The sequence below is a fragment of the Chiloscyllium punctatum genome, chromosome 15 (assembly GCF_047496795.1).
Source record: "Chiloscyllium punctatum isolate Juve2018m chromosome 15, sChiPun1.3, whole genome shotgun sequence".
NCBI lineage: Eukaryota > Metazoa > Chordata > Chondrichthyes > Orectolobiformes > Hemiscylliidae > Chiloscyllium > Chiloscyllium punctatum.
Window position 1 is genome coordinate 36,530,121 of NC_092753.1, and position 22,252 is coordinate 36,552,372.

Below are 22,252 nucleotides of genomic sequence, written 5' to 3' on the forward strand. Positions count from 1 at the left end.
CAAGAAATGTTAGGCTCTTAATAACAGAAAAGGTTGTCAGTCTACAAGCTGATGGGAGAATTGCTTGTGGTTTCTCAACTGCTCCAAGGTCATTTGCTTGGAAAAAAGTAATGTATTCTTTCCACCTACTGGGTCTAGTGTTTGATGGCAGGATCGAATAAATCAGGCTTCCCAGATATCGGCACAATGCCAGAAATGTTTTCCCCAACTCAAGGATGCCTGCTGCAAGTCAATTTCTTCAGAAGCGTTTTTTTGTTCTCTCATCATCACTGAAATAACTTCACAGAGACAGGTATCCTATCACCAAGTCACCCTTCGTTTACATTTGCATCATACCTGATACTGGTTTGGCTTCCTCAGAACCAGTTCTCAGAGTGAACAGAATCTCTAAGACTCCTGTTTATCTTTTTTTTCTTTTTTCTCTCTTTTTTTAAACCCCCACACGTACCACCTAACTGCAGTAGTGCTTATTTTTTCCCCAGCACCCATGGTGCGTGTGTGCAGGTGTGAGACACAGTGAGAGACACAAGGTGCATGAATCTTTATTCAAATTTCCACCACCAGGAAGATAGGAAACACCCGAGTGGCCAGTGACAAGCAGTGATCAAAGGGCAATGCTGTGTGATCAAACAATGAAGGGGAGGGCAGGGATTAAATCAAAATAGAGCTGGAGGGGGAGTGCACTCCACTCCCTGCGGCACCCACCTCTCCCTGAACAACTCCAGGGTATTGGCGGCCACCGCGTGCCCCTTCTCCAGAGACACCCGGGCTCTAACGTAACTGCGGAAGAGGGGCAGGCAGACGGCCTTAACGACCCCCTCCACAGCCCACTGCCTGAACCTGTTTAAAGACTCCTGTTTATATCTGTCAGGCAGGGCTCCCTGATTGGACCAGATTAACAGCCCGAATCAGGGAACTCATGTTCTATGAGGTCCAACTGGCTGACCTTGTTATGATCGCTACAATTAGATCGGTTATTATATTTAACCTTGCCTACCTTCTGGCTCTGTACAAGTAAGCAAGGCAAATTTAGTCAAATACTTTTATTTTAATATTTTGTTGAACCTATTTTTCTTGTAACCCATTTCACATCCCTGGCATGGGTGGGACTTGAACTTGAACTTGCCTCTTGGTCTAGGAGTAGAGACATGACTACTACACCACAAAATGGTCACCAATACTTTTATACAGCATAACCATAACTACTGACAGATGTACTATGTTGTTATTGCATTCTGAGTAGTACTATTATGAGTTTAAGAAAGAAAGAAAGCTCATATTCTGAAGTAAAAGAGGCTTTTTCTTCATAAACACCAGCAGGTCTAGCAGCATCTGTGAGGAGAAGTCCGAGTTAACATTCCAAGTCCGGTGACCTTGACTAAGAGCTAATGATAGCCAGGAATATTTTTTTTATGCAGAAGATAGGGTGGTAGCCAGTGGTGGGGTGCAGAATGTGGTATGGTATAAATGATAGGTGGGGATAGAGCCCAAGGAGATAGAAGAACAGTTGGACAGACAAAGAAGTGGATAACGATCAGCCTGGGAGAATGAGTGTTTAATAATGGGGACAATTAGTGGCTACCAATGAGTGGTGTCAAATAGCAGATCATGTGATAACAAGGTCTGGTGTGTGGGGGTTGGGGTAAGGATGTGGGAGAAGGTACCTCAAACCCCAAAACTGTTGAACTTGATATTGAGTCCAGAAGACTGTAGAGTTCAGAAATGGAAAATGGTGGTGCTGTTCTTCCAGCTTGCACCGAACTTCACTGGAGCACTGCAGCAAGCCTGAGACAGTGATGTTGGTCAAGGCAGACAACTGAAAGCTCAGGCTCTTTTTTGCAGACAGAACAAAGGTGTTGTGTGAAGCAGTCGCCTCGTCTATACTTTGTTTCCCAATGTAGAGGAGACCACATTGTGAGTAGCAAATGCAGTAAACCAGATTGAGTGAAGTGCTGGTAAAGCATAAAAAACACTTTTTTCCTAGTTCCCATCAGTTCTGAGGAAGGGTCACTGCACTCAAAACATCAATTCTGATTTCTCTTCACAGATACTGCCATACCTGCCAGACCTTTTCCAGCAATTTCTGGGTTTTTTTTTTGTTTCTGATTTCCAGCATCCGCAGTCCTTTCAGGTTTTTTTCACCATCTTGAAGTTTATACTTTCTGTCCATTGCAGTCCCATCCAATGTATGATTTAAAATCTGAGACGCCAAACAGGTTGTCTGCTTTCCAGAATCTTTTCACGATATTCCTTTGTTTTGATAGCCAAGGCTGCCTTAAATTGCCTGTGGTTCCTTTCGTTCCTGGAAAGGGTGTATTGGGTTTTCAGTCTCAGTTGTTGAAGATCCTGGACAGAAAGGATTATAAACATTATAATCCCTCTTATCAAGAAGTTTTAACAGATGAAGAAGTAGCCTTTTAGCTCTCTGTGGATCGTTTTCCATGTTTTGGGCAATTTTTTAATGCAAAGAGTCCTACTTGCTGTCATACGTGTGATCAGTTTTTTCAGCACAATTAAAAATTAAACCTGGAATCTTCCTGACCTTAAGCAACTAACCCATTGGAGGAATGTCACAATTACCACAGAAGGATGATCAAGCTTGGCCCATGTTATCATTAAAAATAACTCACCAACACTGAGTCTTGTTAGCAGTAATCACGAATAATTTCTTTAACTATAATTTTTCACTATTATAGCACAAAATTAAAATACCATACTAAGATAAAACCTGAATGTATTTGTTACTTCAGAGAGTTTAAGAAACTCACTGAATCCATAACGTTTCCCATTTATAAACCATGTGAGTCATGATCTTGTGTTGATTGTTAGTTCAGAATTATTAATGAAACCTCTTCCAACCTCAATCTATAAAGAGGACTTTGATGACACTTAACTGCTTTCACAGAGGGCACAATTATTTTATTCAGACATCATGACAACTTATGTAATTCATTTAAAAATCATTGATTTTCCAGGTTGACAGCACAGCTCAAAAGAAGGGCCAATAGGTCTAATGGAAGTAAGTGAGCAATATCATATCACAGCGAAGACAAAGTATGGTGAAATCCTACAGTGTTAGGGAGCACAGTTGCCAAAAACATTTGCTTACCTCCCATCCTGCTGCCTCAGACCCATCCATTATTCTAATTCCACCGCTCATCATGTATTCATATACCCTCAGATCTCCTGCTATCCAATGCTAGATGATTTACTCTACAAAGGACTCCGTTTTATCTTTTAATATGCCCAACTCGATGAATTTCAGGCACATAAAACATAGAACATAGAACATAGAACAGGCCCTTCGGCCCACGATGTTGTGCTGAACATTTGTCCTAGTTTAAGCACCTATCCATGTACCTATCCAATTGCTGCTTAAAGGTCACCAATGAAGGATGTGGAGGCACTGGAACGGGTGCAGAGGAAGTTTACCAGGATGTTGCCTGGTATGGTAGGAAGATCCTATGAGGAAAGGCTGAGGCACTTGGGGTTGTTTTCTTTGGAGAAAAGAAGGTTTAGGGGTGATTTGATAGAGGTGTACAAGATGATTAGGGGGTTAGATAGGGTTGACAGTGAGAACCTTTTTCCGCGTATGGAGTCAGCTATTACAAGGGGGCATAGCTTTAAATTAAGGGGGGGTAGATATAGGACTGATGTTAGGGGTAGGTTCTTCACTCAGCGAGTCGTAAGATCATGGAATGCCCTGCCAGTAGCAGTAGTGGACTCTCCCTCTTTATGGGTATTTAAGCGGGCATTGGATAGGTATATGGAGGATAGTGGGTTAGTGTAGGTTAGGTGGGCTTTGATCGGCGCAACATCGAGGGCCGAAGGGCCTGTACTGCGCTGTATTGTTCTATGTTCTATGTTCTATGATTCTGAATCTGCCACTCCCACAGGCAGCGCATTCCATGCCCCCACCACTCTCTGGGTAAATAACCTCTCCCTGACATCCCCCCATACCTTCCACCCTTCACCTTAAATTTATGTCCCCTTGTAACATTCTGTTGTACCCGGGGAAAAAGTTTCTGACTGTCTACTCTATCTATTCCTCTGATCATCTTATAAACCTCTATCAAGTCACCCCTCATCCTTCGCCGTTCCAATGAGAAAAGGCCTAGCATTCTCAACCTATCCTCGTACGACCTATTCTTCATTCCAGGCAACATCCTGTTAAATCTTCTCTGCACCCTCTCCAAAGCTTCCACATCTTTCCTAAAGTGAGGCGACCAGAACTGCACACAGTACTCCAAATGTAGCCTAACCAAGGTCCTGTACAGCTGCAACATCTCGACTCTTGAATTCAATCCCTCTGCTAATGAACGCTAATACACCATAGGCCTTCTTACAAGCTCTACCCACCTGTGTGGCAACTTTCAAAGAGCTATGAACATAGACCCCAAGATCCCTCTGCTCCTCCACCTTATTAAGAACCCTACCGTTAACCCTGTATTCCGCATTCTTATTTGTCCTTCCAAAATGGACAACCTCACACTTGGCAGGGTTGAACTCCATCTGCTACTCCTCAGCCCAGCTCTGTATCATATCTAAGTCCCTTTGCAGCCGACAACAGCCCTCCTCACTATCCACAACTCCACCAATCTTCGTATCGTTTGCAAATTTACTGACCCACCCTTCGACTCCCTCTTCCAAGTCATTAATAAAAATTAAAAATTACAAGAGGACCCAAAACTGATCCCTGCGGAACTCCACTTGTAACTGGGCTCCAGGCTGAATATTTACCATCTACTGCCACTCTCTGACTTCGACCGGTTAGCCAGTTCTCTATCCAACTGGCCAAATTTCCCTCTATCCCATGCCTCCTGACTTTCCGCATAAGCCTACCACGGGGAGCCTTATCAAATGCCTTACTAAAATCCATGTACACTACATCCACTGCTCTATCCTCATCCACATGCTTGGTCACCTCCTCAAATAATTCAATAAGACTTGTAAGGCAAGACCTACCCCTCACAAATCCGTGCTGGCTGTCCCTAATCAAGCAGTATATTTCTAGATACTCATAAAGCCTATCCGTCAGTACCCTTTCCATTACTTTGTCTACCACCGAAGTAAGACTGACTGGCCTGTAATTCCCGGGGTTATCCCTATTCCCTTTTTTGAACAGGAGCACAACATTCGCCACTCTCCAGTCCCCTGGTACCACCCCCGTTGACAGTGAAGACGAAAAGACCATTGCCAACGGCTCTGCAATTTCCTCTCTTGCTTCCCACATAATCCTAGGATATATCCCGTCAGGCCTGGGGGACTTGTCTATCCTCAAGTTTTTCAAAATGCCCAACACATCTTCCTTCCTAACAAGTATCTCTTCTAGCTTACCAGTCCATTTCACACGCTCCTCTTCAACAATATGGTCCCTCTAATTTGTAAATACTGAAGAAAAGTACTCATTCAAGACCTCTCCTATCTCTTCCGACTCAATACACAGTCTCCCACGACTGTCCTTGATCGGACCTACCCTCGTTCTCGTCATTCTCATGTTTCTCACATACGCATAAAATGCCTTGGAGTTATCCTTGATCCTATCCGCCAAAGATTTTTCATGCCCTCTCTTAGCTCTCCTAATCCCTTTCTTCAGCTCCCTCCTGGCTATCCTGTATCCCTCCAATGCTCTGTCTGAACCTTGTTTCCTCAGCCTTATGTAAGCCTCCTTCTTCCTCTTTACAAGACATTCAACCTCCCTTGTCAACCAAGGTTCCCTCACACGACCATCTCTTTCCTGCCTGACAGGTACATACTTATCAAGGACACATCGTATATGTTTCTTGAAAAAGTTCCACTTTTCCACGACATCCTTCCCTGACAGCCTATGCTCCCAACTTATGCTCTTCAGATCCTGTCTTGCAGCAACGTATTTACCCTTCCCCCAATTGTAAAACCTACCCTGTTGCACGCACCTATCTCTTTCCATAACCAAGGTGAAAGTCACAGAATTGTGGTCACCATCACCAAAATGCTCACCCACTAACAAACCCATCACTTGTTTCGGTTCGTTACCAAGTACCAAATCCAATATGGCCTCCCCTCTGGTTGGACAAACTACATACTGAGTTAGAAAAGCTTCCTGGACACACTGCACAAACACCACCCCATCCAATCTACTTGATCTAAAGAGCTTCCAATTAATATTTGGGAAGTTGAAATCGCCCATAACTACTACCCTGTGGCTTCTGCACCTTTCCAAAATCTGTTTCCCAATCTGTTTCTCCACATCTCTGCTGCTATTGGGGGCCTATAGTAAACACCCAACAAGGTGACTGCTCCTTTCCTATTTCTGACTTCAGCCCATACTACCTCCAAAGGCAGATCCCCCTCAAGCTGCCTTTCTGCAGCCGTTATACTATTTCTAATTAGCAATGCCACCCCCGCTCCTTTTTTTCCACCCTCCCTAATCTTACAGAAACATTTGTAACCAGGAATCTCTAACAACCATTCCTGTCCCTCTTCTATCCACGTTTCCATGATGGCCACAACACCGTAGTCCCAGGTACCGATCCACGCCTTAAGTTCACCCACCTTATTTCTGAAACTCCTTGCATTGAAGTATACACACTTGAGCCCATCTTTGTCCGCAAGTATTCCCTGTCAGTGCTACCTTCTCCACAGCCTCCCTACAGTCTTGGACATCCTGACACACAGCTAGCTTACTTGCTGGACTACAAGTCCAGATCCCACCCCCCTGCCAAATTAGTTTAAACCCCTCCGAAGAGTGCTAGCAAACCTACCCCCCAGGATATTGGTGCCCTTCTGGTTCAGGTGCAACCCGTCCTGCTTGTATAGGTCCCACCTTCCCCAGAATGCAGTCCAATTGTCCAAATACCTGAAGCCCTCCCTCCTACACCATCCTTGCAGCCACGTTTTCAACTGCACACTCTCCCTATTCTTTGCCTCACTGTCACGTGGCACCGGCAACAACCCAGAAATGACGACTCTGTCCATCCTAGCTTTTAGCTTCCAGCCTAACTCCCTGAGCTCCTGAATGACCTCCCCACCTCTCTTCCTACCTATGTCGTTGGTGCCAATGTGCACCACGACTTCTGGCTGCACACCCTCCCCCTTAAGGATTCTGAAGACATGGTCTGAGACGTCTCAGACCCTGGCACCCGGGAGGCAACAAACCATCCGAGAGTCTCACCCATGTCCACAGACTGCCTGTCTGTCCCTCTAACTAAAGAGTCTCCTATAACTAGCGCTCTCCTCCTCTCCCCCTTTCCCTTCTGAGCCTCAGAGCCAGACCTCGTGCCAGAGACTCGGTCACTGCAGCTTACCCCTGCTAGGCTGTCCCCCCCCAACAGTATCCAAAGCGGTGTACTTATTGTTGAGGGGAACAACCACAGGGGATCCCTGAACTGCCTGCTTCCTCCCCTTCCCACCTCTAACTGTTACCCAGCTACCACTGTTCTCTGGTGTAACTATGTCCCTGTAGCTTCTATCAATCACCCTCTCAGCCTCTCGAATAATCCTCAGTTCATCCAACTCCAGTTCCAGTTCCCTAACCCGTTCGGTGAGGATCAGGATCTGACTGCATTTACTGCAGATGAAGTCGGCAGGAGCATCGGTGGTCACCCCTACCTCAAACATCCTGCAGGAGGAACATTCCACCGCCTGCGCTGCCATAACCCTACACTTGGTCTCCAAAACAAGAACACTGACTAGCTTACCTGTGGACTTTAAAGTTAGGTTAGAGGAGGAGGATGGGAGGGAGGCCCTACTTTGTAGGGCCTGGGGTCTAGAACACACCCACTCAAATATCAATCACTTACCTTCCCGACCAGCTCTGCGCTCCAACTTCACTTCCACCCAGTCCATGCCGCTCTCTGCTGTGAAAAAGATTTTACTGTTTTTTATCACCTTTGGTTTTGTATCCATTTCTTTGGTCAATAGACAATAGACAATAGACAATAGGTGCAGGAGTAGGCCATTCAGCCCTTCTAGCCTGCACCACCATTCAATATGATCATGGTTGATCATTCCTAATCAGTATCCTCTTCCTGCCTTACTTCCATAACCTTTGATTCCACTATCTTTGAGAGCTCTTTCCAACTCTTTCTTAAACTAATCCAGAGACTGGGCCTCCACTGCCCTCTGGGGCAGAGCATTCCACACACCCACCATTCTCTGGGTGAAGAAGTTTCTCCTCATCTCTGTCCTAAATGGTCTACCCCGTATTTTTAAGCTGTGTCCTCTGGTTCGGCACTCACCCATCAGTGGAAACGTGTTTCCTGCTGCCAGAGTGTCCATCCTTTCATAATCTTATATGTCTCAATCTGATGCCCTTTCCATGCCCTTTCCATGATGTTTTTGCCAATACTCTCCCTTTACCTTGTCTCCCAATCTGGCTTCTTGCCAACTCTTGATTTCTTTTTCATCAAGAATTTTTGCCATGATGTTGGCTACCTCAGTTTTTCTGATCCCCTTACCCACTCTAACCTGTCTTCCTCTGAATTTACTGCACTGTGTTCTCTCAGATCTGATCGTGACTTTGTTATCCAATCTGCTGACACAGGAGGTACTATTGGCAGCTAGCATTCTGACCTCTCTCTGGTGGAGACTGAGCATCAACTGAGCATCAATCCTACTGCTTCCTTGTTCAAGATCTCACCACTGTTCATCAAGTCATTGTATCCAGGACTGTCAATGACCTCATCTGCTTTTGAAGTCTTCTTTCTTTATCTTTCCCAAAACTGACAAGATGCTTCAAACTTCTTCCTAAAATCTATAAAGAGGACTATTGTGCTCTCTTAGCTATTCACCCCTTTATTCAGCTTTCCCCATTTAGCTTCCTTCTTCCTATTTTGTTTAAACTATTGCTCCCCTTTTCCTATCTCTTACCACCTCCATTCACAATTCTTCTGCTGCCCAATGCATTTTAATACTTTCCAATATCCTACCACCTCCACTTCACTATGGATGCCCAATCCCTTGACAGCTTCATTGCCCACCAGGGAATTTGAGGGATCTCCATTGCTTCGTTTTATAGAGGCTCAAACAGGCCCGAGCCACTAATGTCACACTTCTCCTGGCACAGCCGGTTATCTCCTCGAACAATTTCTTCTTTAACTTCTCTCACTTCCTCCAAATATAAGGTGTGGCCCTGCACAGGCCCTTGATATGTCTAGCTTTATGTGAGGTTTGTGGAAAATTCTTTGTTCCATTCCTACTCAGGCTGTCTCCCTCAACTCTTTTTCCATTAGTCTTTTCACTTCCTGATCTCATGTGGAACTGGAACAGTCGACTGTGCTTCCAACTTCCACCCTTCTCTCTTTCTCCTTTATCTGGTCCATCTCTGGGTCTTCCCTTCCTTAACTTGTCCGTCTCAATTTTGAGAGATTGACATTCAATGAGTCTGCATTACAAATGTATGTTGACCTTTCAGCTTCCCCAGCACCTTCTCCTTAGTGATGGTCACAATACTCACCTCTGTGCCCTGACTCTTGTGAACCTCTGGTATGCTACTGGTGCCTTCCACTGTGAAAACTGATGCAAAGGACCTAATCAGTTCCTGCGCCATTTTCTTTGTTCTCCATCACACACTTTTCCAGCCTCATTTTCCAGTGGTCCAATGTTGCTTCTCTCTGACTTTTTATTTATGTAAAAAAAACCTCTTGCTTATTTTTTCATAATACTAACTAGCTTATTCTTATATTTCATCTTCTCTCCAACCTCCTTGCTGGTTTTGAAATGTTTCCCAAGCTTCTGGCTTCCCATTAACCCTCACCAAAGTGTGTGTTTTTTCACTGACTTGCCAATTTCGATCTGCACTACAAGCTCATTTACCTTGTTTCATATACTGCATGCATTTAAGTACAGTCCTCAGTCCTCAGTATCAAATGTCCCGTTCTCATTGTTTTCCTTTCATCTGTTGTCTCTTCAGTTATTTTCCTGACCCTTTCCACACATTCGTGTCCTATTACTCATTCTGGAAACTTTAATAACCCCTGCTGAATCCTCTTGCACCTCCCCACCCCCCCCCCACCCCAACCCTTTAACTTTGTCCATACTTTTCCATGCAACTGAACCCTTTCCTCCCCTCTATTTTTCAGTTTAAAACCCTACCCACAGCCCTACTCACGCAAAATGCCAGAAGTCCAGTTTCAACATGATTCAGGTGGAGCCCTTCCTATTAGAACAGCCTAAATCCCTAGTACTGGTGCCAATGTCCTATGAATTTGAGCCCATTTCTTCCACAGCAATCTTTGAGCCACACGTTTACCTCTTTAATCTAAGTTTGTGCCAGTTTGTTTGTGGCTCAGATAGTAATCCGGAGGTTAATAAAGTTTTAAATTTAGGCCCTGGCTGTACATATTCCCTCTGGAGAATCTCTTTCCTCTTTCTACCCTATATCGTTGGTACCTATGTAGACCATGGCAACTGGATCTTTCCCCTCCCACTCCAGGTTCCTCTGCAGCCCAGATGAAATTTCCTGAACCTGGTCACCAAGCAGGCAACACAGCCTTCAGGATTCTCGATCCTGGCCGCAAAGAACAGTGTCTATTCCCCTAACAATACTTTCCTAATTACAATTCCATTTCTCTTTTCTCCCCCCTTCTCTTGATGCCTCCTTATATTGGTTTTCTCATCCTCCCTACTGCCCCACTCTCATCCACACAGGGAGCAAGAGCCTCAAACCTGTTAGACAAGCTCAGGGCCTGAGGCTCCTTCAGCACTATCTTTTGGATCCCTTGACCCGATTCACCCATAGTCACACTTTCCAATCCCTGACCACTGACCATATTTTACGTAGTTAATCTAAGGGGTGTGACTGCCTTGAAAAACAGCACACAGGTAACTGTCCACCTCCTTGAAGTGTTGAAGTGTTCAAAACTCAGATCCAGTGCATCAATTCTGAGCCAGAGCTCAGGACCAACACTTGCTACAGATGATGTCAGTATGAGCCATAATAGAGTCCACCAGCTCCCAATCATGCAGTTATAACACATCGCCCAGCCCGTCATCTCGCTTGCAATTACTTAATTCTTAATTTGGTTTTTAAAAATTTAGTTCAAGTCTTTTCGTTTGTAGCTTGTAAATGTTTTCACTATTTACCTTCAATCTGAAAGTAACCTATAGTAGATATTCAAATTAGTAGTGATCACCAACCAATGAACTTACAGTATACCTGTGACATCACTCTTTTGGGCCGGGGCTGATCTTTGGGCTTCAATTTAGCCTTTTCAAAAGAAAATGTACAAACTTTGAGCCAAAAGAAAGCAAGCAAAAAGCACTTCTTCCCCTCTGCACCAGATAGTCCAAATTCCCTGAACTATATACTCACACAGGCTGTGACTTACTCTGGATGTAAGCTCCTCTTCCTGACTGTGTGAAGCTTACTGATTGTATGGACTGGTCTTCACAATGGACAAGAAAAACTTCAAAATGGCCATCAAGGTGGAGGACTGTGAAATATTGGAAGAAATTGACATAGAGAGAGAGGAGGGCCTATGAAGTTTAACAACATTAGACCTGGAAAAATATGCAGGCCCAGGTGAAACGTATTTCAGGCTATTGAGGGAGGCTAGGAGGAAATATCAGGGCTCATGACAGCAAATATCAAATCCTTCCTGGCCATTGGTGAGGTACCAGAAGATTGGAGGACTATTAATTCTGCCTATTGTTTGAAAAGGGAGGATGGGTAAAATCAGGAAATTACAGACCAGTCAGCCTAACCTCAGTATTGAGAAGTATTCAAAGGTATTCTAAGGGACAAAAAGCATCTGCTGTTGAAAACACATGGATTAATCAGGGATGGTCAGAATGGATTTGTTAACAAAAGATCATGTTTGACAAATTTTATCAATGTTTTTGAGGTAATCAGGAGTGCTTATGAGAATAATGCATTTTGTGTGATCTACATGGGTTTTAACAAGGCTTTAGCAAGGTTCCACATAGCATACTGGTCAAGAAAGTCAGAGTCATGGAATTCAATGCAAAGTGTCACATTGGGCTCAAAATTGACTAAGAGGAAGGAGTCAGTGTGTGGTAGTTGAGGGATGCTTCAGTGACTGGAAGTCTGTTCCCAATGCTGTTCTGCAAAGTTCGGGCACTTACTGTTTGTTGGGCACCTGAAAGGTGTGCACTTAAATGTGGATGGGAGGATCAAAAATTCCAGAGGTGACACAAAATTTGTCAGGTGGCAAATGGTGAGGAAGATAGCTAGACACTACATGAGGATGTCAATGGACTGCTTAAAGAAAAAAATTAGACAAGAGAAGCGTGAGGGGGGTGGAGTCGGGCTCACGCAGGCCCAAGGTTTTAGTTTTGTTTTCAGTTAAAGTTGGATTTGAAGCTGCTCAATAGAACTCCCTCGCCGTTGCAACTAGTCGTCTGAGTTATTTCTCTGCTGTTAGGTTGTTTCTTTTGGTGCTTCTTTCTCCTGGAAAGGAGATAGCACTTGAGGCAATCTGATTTGCTCATATGGCCTTTGCCAAGGATGTGTTCTGGGAAGTTGCTGTGTTGGAACAACTGATAAACAGTAGTTTCATAATACATTCAAGCATTTAAGCATTTCAACAGAGTTAAAGTTATGCCAATGCTTTTCTTTTTTGTTTGTATCTGAACTATGGTGTGAGAATAAAGTGTGTTTTATTTAAAGCCTAGTTGTTTGATCAATCAAATCACCTCTGGAACATAACACTACAAGCACTTACAAGCATCCATTCTCTCTACCACTGTAGCAGCAGTACGTACTATCTACATGCTGTACTGCAGAAATTCACCAAAGTTTCTCAGACAGGATCTTCTAAACCCATGACCACTTTCATCTAGAAGGACAAGGTCAGCAGATATATGGGAAAATCACCATCTTCAAATTCCCCTCCAAACCACTCTCCATTCTGACTTAGAATTCTATCCGCTGTCCTTCACTGTCACTGGGTGAAAATTCTGGCATTTCCTCCCTCCGGGCATCTTAGATCAACCCATAGCCAGGTGGACTGCGGCGGTTCAAGAAGGAGGCTCACTCCCACCTTCTCAAGGGGGCAACTAGGGATGGGCAATAAATGCTGAGCCCAGCCAGCAATGCCCATGTTCCACAAATTAATTTTTAAAATCATAATCACTATCCGACCACTTAATTCCCAACTGAGCTGCATTAATCTCACCTTCAGCTGTGACAAAAATGAGCTTTCCCAGCCGACTGGTAAATCAATGCAGGCAGACTGTTAATTAAAGTTGCGGCAGTTGTAGGGGTGGGGGGGGGTCGCGATCTGCACTAACTTTTACACAATCCAGGGACTGGATAGGGTGCAGGGGAGTGCCCACTGATGGCCAACTCTGTCTTTGCATCTGACCTCCCTCTCCTTGTGAACCCATCCTCAGAACCTCCCATCCAGCCCCCACCTCCTAAAATACATTAATTTGACACCTCCAGTCCTCATTGCACTGCCAGCCACAGCCTCCAGTTTCTTGGTGCAAGGGCTCAATGAATGGTTGACTTGCAAATCTCAGTGGGCAGGACTTTCACCCCTGAGAGCATTCAGTTCAGAGAAAGACCCCCAGCTGCCCTCTAAGCTGCCTGACTGAGGGAGATGCAGTGAGCTTTTTCCTGATGATTCACCTGTCTTTTGAACAAATGAGCAAGACACCCAACAACGGGAAGGTGAGAGGTGAATTTGAACACAAGATTGAGAATTTTAAATTTGAGAAGGAACAAAATTAGTGAATCCTAATTAGACTGAAAACCATGACCTTTAAATTTTGGAGATGAGAATGGCTGGGATCGAGGAAATAAATTTAAGGAGATAATAGTAAAGAAAAGTAATTGGGGTTTGCCTTTGCATTGCCTTACTATCTCAGATTAACTTCAGTTTTGGCAACTAAGTTATAAGCCTGGTGGTGCTTGAACAGGCAATGAATGACTGACTCACTTCTGGGTGGGATAGTTTCTGAAACTGGAAATAAGGGACAAAAGATGGAGGCAGGAACAGGAATAAAGACCAGGAGTGAAAAGAGCCAGGCATCAGGCATAAATGAGCAAATGAACAGATGGCAACCGCAGAATTAACATGGCAATTGGAAGCCCTGAGTCTGGACTGGATTTTTGTGATTGGAGAGAGCTGTGCTGGTGTGAACATAGAAGAAAGGGAAGAGGGACATATAACTGGTGAGGGATACAAGAAGGTAATGAGGGATAACCTTGTGTGTGATTGAGTCAATGGCACTAAGTAGCTACACATGTCTGTGAATATGGATGGCAGATCTGAAATGGAGAGAGTTGGCCCTGAAGGCATTAAGCAAGGAAAGAGAACATTCAACTTTCAATGCACTTAAGACAAATCCCAATTTCCATTCTCCTAACTTTAATACCTGGGTACTAACTCTTTGTGATTTGTGCACATGGATACCTGAACACTTGTGCTTCATCATCATGAAGAAAATTTCCTGATTTTCCTTCCTTGGTTCCAAAGTTGGTAACTTCATGCAACTTCATATGAAAGTGAGGACTGCAGATGCTGGAGAGTCAGAGTCAAAAAGTATGGTGCTAGAAAAGCACAGCAGCTCAGGCAGCATCCAAGGAGCAGGAGAATCAATGTTTCGGGCATAAGCCCTTCATTAGGAATGTGGCGGGGGGGGGCCAAGGGGGCTGAGAGATAAATAGGAGGGTGGGCCTGGTGGTGGGAGGAAGGTAGCTGGAAAGGTGATATGTGGGGGGAATAGTGATATGGGAGATCCCCTGAGGTGATGAGCTTGGAGGGGAAGGTGGAGTAGATAGGTGATAAGCAAAACAGACAAGTCAGATAGTTAAAGAGGGTGGTGCTGAGTTGGAGGGTTGGATCTGGAATAAGGTGGAGGGAGGGGAGATGTGAAAACTGGTGAAGTTGATGTTGAGGTGATGTGGTTGGAGGATGTCAAATTGCAAGATGAGGCGTACCTCTTCCAGGCATTGGGTGGCTTGGATTTGGTGGTGGAGGAGGCCCAGGACTTGCATGTCCTTGGCAGAGTGGGAGGGAGAGTTGAAGTGATCGGTCACAGGGCAGTGGGGTTGTTTGGTGCATATGTCCCAGAGATGTTCTCTGAAACGTTCTCCAGTGCAGAGGAGACCACATTGAGAGCAATGGACACAGTAGATGAAGTGTTTGGATGTGCAGAAAAATCTCTGCCAGATGTGGAGGAATCGTTTGGGGTCTTGGATGAAGGTAAGGCGGGGAGGTGTGGGTGCAGGTTTTACATCTCTTGCGGTGGCAAGGGAAGGTGCCAGGTGTGAAGGGTGGGTTGGTGGGGGGTTTAGGCATCTCACAGACCATCAACAACCTCATCACCTCAGGGGATCGCCCATCCACAGCTTCCAACCTCGTAGTCCTGGAACACCACACTGCGCAGTTCTACTTCTGACCCAAAATCCACAAACCTAACTGCCCTAGTCAACCCATCATCTCTGCCTGCTCCTACCCCACTGAAAGTACATCCTCATATCTCAACACCATCCTGTCCCCCTTGTTCCAAGAACTCCCCACATACATTCAGGACACCACCCATGCCCTCCACCTGCTCCATGACTTTCGCTTCCCCAGCTCCCAATGTTTCATCTTCACCATGAACATCCAGTTACTGTGCACAATTATCCACCATGATGAAGGCCTCCAAGCCCTCTGTTTCTTCCTGTCATGCCAACCCTTCCACTGACACACTCATTCAATTGGCTGAATGGGTCCTGAACCTCAACAACTTCTCCTTCGAATCCTCCCACTTCCTTCAGACCAAACGGTTAGCCATGGGCACCCACATGGGCCCCCACTATACCTGCCTCTTTGTAGGATACGTGGAGTCTGCAGTTACACTGGCACCATTCCCCACCTTTTCCTCTGCTACATTTTTGATTGTATCAGCACCACTTGGTGCTCCCACGAGGAGGTTGAACAGTTCATCAACATCACTAACACCTTCCACCCTGACCTCAAGTTCACCTGGACCATCTCGGCCACCTCCCTCCCCTACCTGGACCTCTCCATCTCCATTTCCGGTGACCGACTCAACACAGACATCTATTTCAAACCCGCTGACTCCCACAGCTACCTGGACTACACCTCCTCCCAAGCACCCCTCCCATAAAAATGCAATCCCTTACTCTCAATCCCTTTGCCTACGTCGTTTTTGCTCCCAGGAGGAACAATTTCTCTCGAGAACATCCCAGATGGCCTTCTATTTCAAGGACCACAATTTCCCCTTCCATGTGATCAACAATGCCCTCCAATGCATCTCCTCCACTTCCCCCACTTCCGCCCATGAGTCTCACTCCTCCAACCACAAGAAGGATAGAATCCCTCTGGTCCTCACCTCCCACCCCATCAACCCTCCAGATAAAAAGCATCATCCACCACTATTTCCACCACCTGCAGTCAGACCCCACCAGCAGAGATATATTTCCCTCCCCGACCCTATCAGCATTCCTCAGAGACCATTCCCTCTGTGACTCCCTCATTAGGTCCACGCGCACACACCCCAACACCCACCATGCCACCCTCCACTCCTGGCACCTTGTCTTGGCTCTACAAGAGGTGTAAAACCTCCACTCACATCTCCCCCATCACCTCCATTCAAGGTCCCAAGGATCCTTCCACATCTGCAGAGATTTTCCTGCACATCCAAACACATTGTCCGTTGCTCTTGATGTGGTCTCCTCTACATTGGGAAGACAGGGCACCAACTCATGGAATGTTTCAGAGGACTTCTCTGGGACACACGCACTAAACAACCCCACTGCCCTGTGGCCTACGATTTCAACTCCCCCTCAAAATTCCTCTAAGGATGTGCAAGTCCTTGGCCTCTTCCACTGCCAAATCAAAGCCACCTGCCAACTGGAGGAAGAATCTCTTGCCTTGGGCCCCTCCCACCAAGCAGCATCCATGTCGATTTCACCAGTTTCCTTATCTCCCACCTCATCCTATGTCCAATCCTGCAACTTGGCATCACCCTCCTGAACTGTCCTACGTGTCCATCTTCCTTCCCACCCTCCGTTCCAACCTATCACTATCACCGCCCACCTGCATTTACCTATCGCCTTCCGAGCTACATTCCCCCCCCCACCTCCTATTTATCTCTCAGCATCTTTTCCACCCCCCCATTTCTGATTAAGTTCTTATGCTCAAGATGTCGACTCTCCTGCTCTTTGGTTGCTGCCTGACCTACTGTGCTTTTCCAGCGCCGCACTTTTTGACTTCATGTTTCCAAAGATCACACATTATCTGTCAGTTTAGTGTTTGCTCATATGTTTAGATCATGTTTTGCATAGTCTGTAATTTTAAGAGTTATTTCTTGGCTTTGTTTTTGGGCTACAGCCAATTCACAAAACTACTGAGTGCATCGAGTTGGCACGAGAGACAAACCATTTAAAAGCACACATACATTTTTGTTCTCTAGCGAAGAAAGGATGTAGCTGTATTTCTCTGGATACAAATCTAATAATATTGAGCCAATTTATTAATAAATAAGAAAGCTCAGGGTTTAGATGCTGTACAGTATGGAAACAGGCCATTTGGCCCATCCACACCAACCCTCCAAAGAGTAACCCACCCTTTATTTTACCCCTGATGAATGCATCTAACCTACACATCCCTGAACACTGTGGGCAATTTAGCATGGCTAATTTACCTAACCTGCACCTCTTTGGATTGGAGGGGGAAACCCATACAGACACAGCAAGAACATGCAAACACTACACAGACAGTCACCCAAGTTTGGAATTGAACCCAGGCCCCAAGTGAGGCAGCAGTGCTAACCATTGAGCCACTGTGATTGCTGTTAGTTATCAAAGGATTCAGTGCATCAATGGCATGATTGATTGATTGCTCCCTGTTCAGAGGTTTTTTTTGGAATGCCGTTACAAATCAGAAATTTTCTTGGCGTGTTTTTAAAATTAGAATTAGCTTCATTGTCACTTATATTCAAATGAGCACAGTGAAAAGTTACAAGTTGCCACTTATGCACCGTACAAAGATACCTGGGTACAGATTCTTAAGTACAAATTCTATGGGGAAATAAAAATTGAAATATAAAGAAATAAAATATTCAGCATTATAGGAATAAATTAGAAAAGTAAATAAATAACAAGTTCAGAATAGCAGTCCTTCCAGACCAGTCCATGTTGGTACCTAGCCTCTTGTCCACATTGGCCTAACAGGTTTCACCTCAAGGCTTTCGAGATTGGGAGACTGCTATAGAATCATCTCAAGGCCGGAGGTCCACACTGGGGTGACAGACCACCATGCTGGGTCACCAAAAGTATGTCTTACTAGGCTGGGAGTCGACCATGCTGGGTTCATGCTGAAGGCCAGAGTCTGAGTACATGCTGAGGCCGGGAGTTCAGGACATTGCCAAGAAGAAAGAAGGAAAGCAAACACTAAAGACCAAAAAAAGAGAACAGAAAAGAAGCAGATGAGCTCTGGCTGAGGAGTCCTCCTCTGCAGCTGGCTACTTTAGTTTGATGGTCGATATCTTGAATTTGATTCACTGAATCAGTTTCTGAAAGTGATGTTGGTACTCCATGCAGTGGCCAACAATATTATTTCACTGAAGTATAATAAACAAATCGGGATGAGCAAAGCAACACAGCTTTTCTCGAAACGTCTCAGAGGTGATCAGACAATACAAAAATATTTCAGCAGATTTTACTCCTCCTTAAGGTGGGGAAACGTCTGTACCCCATGTGCAGTGGAGAGGGAACAGGACTGTTATGAACGATCTGTGTTTAAACTTTCCTGGGAGTTAACCCACCAGTGTTGTGCCTATTTCTTTTTTAAAGATACACAGTTCAGATTCAAAATACATGTTGGACACCAGTAATCAGTGGGGACCCCATGGATTGTCGGACAATAAATGAGTGACAGCTTTCTTTCCTTGGACGTGTTTACCTCATCCCCTTTTGAAAGCCGGTGTTGCTCTACACTTCAGTGGCAGTGTTTACACTGGTCCATCTCATGGTGGATTTTCTCATGTTAACTTGGCCAATCCCTGAATTTGTAATTTCCACTAATGGAATTGTTTCGGACTCTAGGTCTAGAGCCCATTATGATTTTGAACACCTCTGTAAAATTTTCTCTTTAAGGGGAATCACAGTTTCTCCAATCTACCAATCACAGACTCTCAGCTCCGGAGACATTCTCATCTATCTTTCGTTTGCTTCATCCAATGCCTTCACCTTGGTTTGCAGAGTTGGGTGCTGCAGCAGACTAGAAATTCACTATAATTTCCCCTTCATGATTTAGATAAATGCGAGGTATTGCATTTTGGTGAGGCAAACCAGGGTAGGTCTAAACCACTTAATGGTGGGCCCTGGGGTGTGTTGTTGAATAAAGAGACCTAAGGTTGTAGGTATATAGTCCTTGAAAGTGGAAGTGCAGGTAGACAGTGTGGTGAAGAAGGCATTTGGCATACTTGCCTTCTTTAATCAAAACATTGAATATAGGAGTTGGCACGTATTGTTGCTGCTGTACAGGACATTGATGAGGCCACTTTTCGAATACTGAATACAATTCTGATCACCCTTCTATAGTCAGGATGTTGTGAAACTCAACAAGGTGCAGAAAAGATTTACAAGGATGTTACCAGGACTGGAGGGTTTGAGCTATAGGGAGAGACTGAATAGACTGGGGCTTATTTTCTCTGGAGCATTGGAGGCTGAGAGATGATCTGAGTGCAGTTTATAAAATCATGAGGGGCATAGAAAGGGTGAATAGCCAAGTCTTTTTGCCAGAGTGGTTGAGTCCAAATTAAAGAGGGCGTAGGTTTAAGGTGAGAAGGGCAAGATATAAAAAGGACCTGAGGGGCAACTTTTTCATACAAGGGGTGATGCGTAGATGGAACAAGCTGCCAGAGGAGGTGGTGGAGGTTTGTACAATAACAATATTTAAAAGGCATCTGGAATTGTATATGAATAGGAAACAGAGAGATATGAGTCAAATGCTACAAATGAGACGAGATCAGATTGAGATGTCTGGTAGTCGTGGACGAGTTGGACTGAAGGGTCTGTTTCCGTGCTGTATGACTTCTATGACTCTACTTTGCACTCCATACCTGTATTTACAAAGCCCAAGTTTCTGTCTGTCTTTCTCAATCTGCCCTGTCACCTTCAATGATTTGACACACATATACTCGTAATTCTCACTGTATCTGCTCCCCTTTAGAATTGCCACGTTTACTTTCTATTCTTCCTTTTGAAATGTATTACATTGAGATTGTAATATTGTAATAAGCAAGTATTACCGCTGCTCTCTGTTGCTGTCATCCAGCCAAACTCACATCCATGTTTCCCCTTACCCCCTTTAATCTAGAGGCTTCAACTTTGTTGATAATTTGATTATGTGGAACTTTATCAAATGCCTTTTGGAAATCCATGTACACCCCATGTTATGCTCATCAGCCCTCTCAGATATCACATCGAAACATTTGATTTAGTTTAACATTAGAGCTGACTTACATAAATTTGCATGTGGAGATTAATTAATATAAATTTTATCCCAGATTTTCATTTCTCCAAGCTTTTCCACCACCAAGGATAAACCTACTGACCAGGGTTTGTCTTCACAACTTTTTTACTTGGAACAAGGGTAGCATTTCTGATTCTCTCATTCCTTAGCACTGCTCTTGCATCGAAGAAGAATTGAAAGATCGTGCCCAATCCCTCAGCAATTTTTACTCTTATTTCCCTCTGAAATCCAGGATTTGGTTCTGGTTCTGATGACTTACAAACTTGAAGGACAGCCATTTTCTCCAGTATCACCTCCATAAATTTTCAGACTGATCAGTATCTCACGACATTCTCTTCTCTGACGTTACCAATATCTTCGACCTTGATAAAGACGGTGAGAAATATTCATTGAATATTTCAGTCATGTCCTCTACCTGTATCCACAAGTCGACATTTTTAACATTAATCAGCCCAGCTCCTCTAAACAGCACAACTAATATTTGGAGAACTTCCTGTTGCAAATCTGAATTTACAACATGGTCATATTTTAGTGACACAAAGCCTGCAGTGCCATCTAGTGGTTATCCTGACACAATATTTTAAGCTGTTCGTGAAATGCGGGACTGAAAACTTGTATAATAACACATTTTCTAGGCATAGTTTCACGATTTGAACTTGCCATACAGCTTGCATTGGTGATGGGCAGCAGGTAAATCATGTGCTCCCAACCTTAATGATAGCCATGTGGAACTATGCCAGTTCCACAGTCAGGACTTCTTCTCGTCTCTGCTGCCTCTGCATTTAGCATGGGGGTGAGCACAGCTGGAGAAAGGGCTCCTGCTACAGCTAACCCCCTGTTTTTAAAGAAAACCTATCCCCTTTAAAGGGAAACTTACTGAATCATGTTGCTAGAATTAACACTCATACTCACACTCACACAAATACGCACACTCTTTTACAGACACTCATAACTACCCTCCCCCCCACACACACACGCACACACCCATATGCATACACACACACATATAAGATTGTGGAGTGAATTTGTACTTGCAGAATTACGTTTTATTTTGCTCAAAAACTGCATGAATGCATCTAACATTCTGTAAATCTGTTTTTTTTAAGATTAGAATCAGTGTGACTATTGTAGCACAGAGTCATAGATATGTACAGCATGAAAACAGACCCTTCAGTCCAACCTGTCCATGCTGACCAGATATCCCAACCCAATCTAGTCCCACCTGCCAACACCCGCCTCAAATCCCTCCAAACCCTTCCTATTCATATACCCATCCAAATGACTCTTAAATGTCTATTTATCCTATCCATGCCACTCATAATTTTGTAAACCTCTATAAGGTCACCCCTCAGCCTCCAACGCTCCAGGGAAAACAGCCCCAGCCTGTTCAGCCTCTCCCTGTAGTTCAGATCCTCCAACCCTGGCAACATCCTTGTAAATCTTTTCTGAACACTTTCAAATTTCACAACAACTTTCTGATAGGAAGGAGACCAGAATTGCACGCAATATTCCAACAGTGGCCTAACCAATGACCTATACAGCCGCAACATGACCTCCCAACTCCTGTACTCAATACTCTGACCAATAAAGGAAAGCATACCAAACGCCTTCTTCACTATCCTATCTACCTGTGACTCCACTTTCAAGGAGCTATGAACCTACACTCCAAGGTCTCTTTGTTCAGCAGCACTCCCTAAGACCTTACTATTAAGTGTATAAGTCCTGCTAAGATTTGCTTTCCCAAAATGCAGCACCTCACATTTACCTGAATTAAAGAAAATGGGGGCAATAGTTAATGAATATTTTGCATCAGT

At 44.5% G+C, this 22,252-nt stretch overlaps 1 long non-coding RNA gene across 1 annotated transcript; it reads right to left on the minus strand.

Moving 5' to 3' along the window:
• Window positions 1–1,086: 1,086 nt before the first annotated feature.
• On the minus strand, window positions 1,087–20,844 carry LOC140485904 (uncharacterized). The gene is made up of 3 exons (XR_011962471.1): window positions 20,698–20,844; window positions 7,782–7,838; window positions 1,087–2,346 (listed from the first exon to the last, which is right to left on the minus strand). It is a non-coding gene; the product is annotated as an uncharacterized lncRNA (long non-coding RNA).
• Between the last annotated feature and the right edge of the window lie 1,408 nt (window positions 20,845–22,252).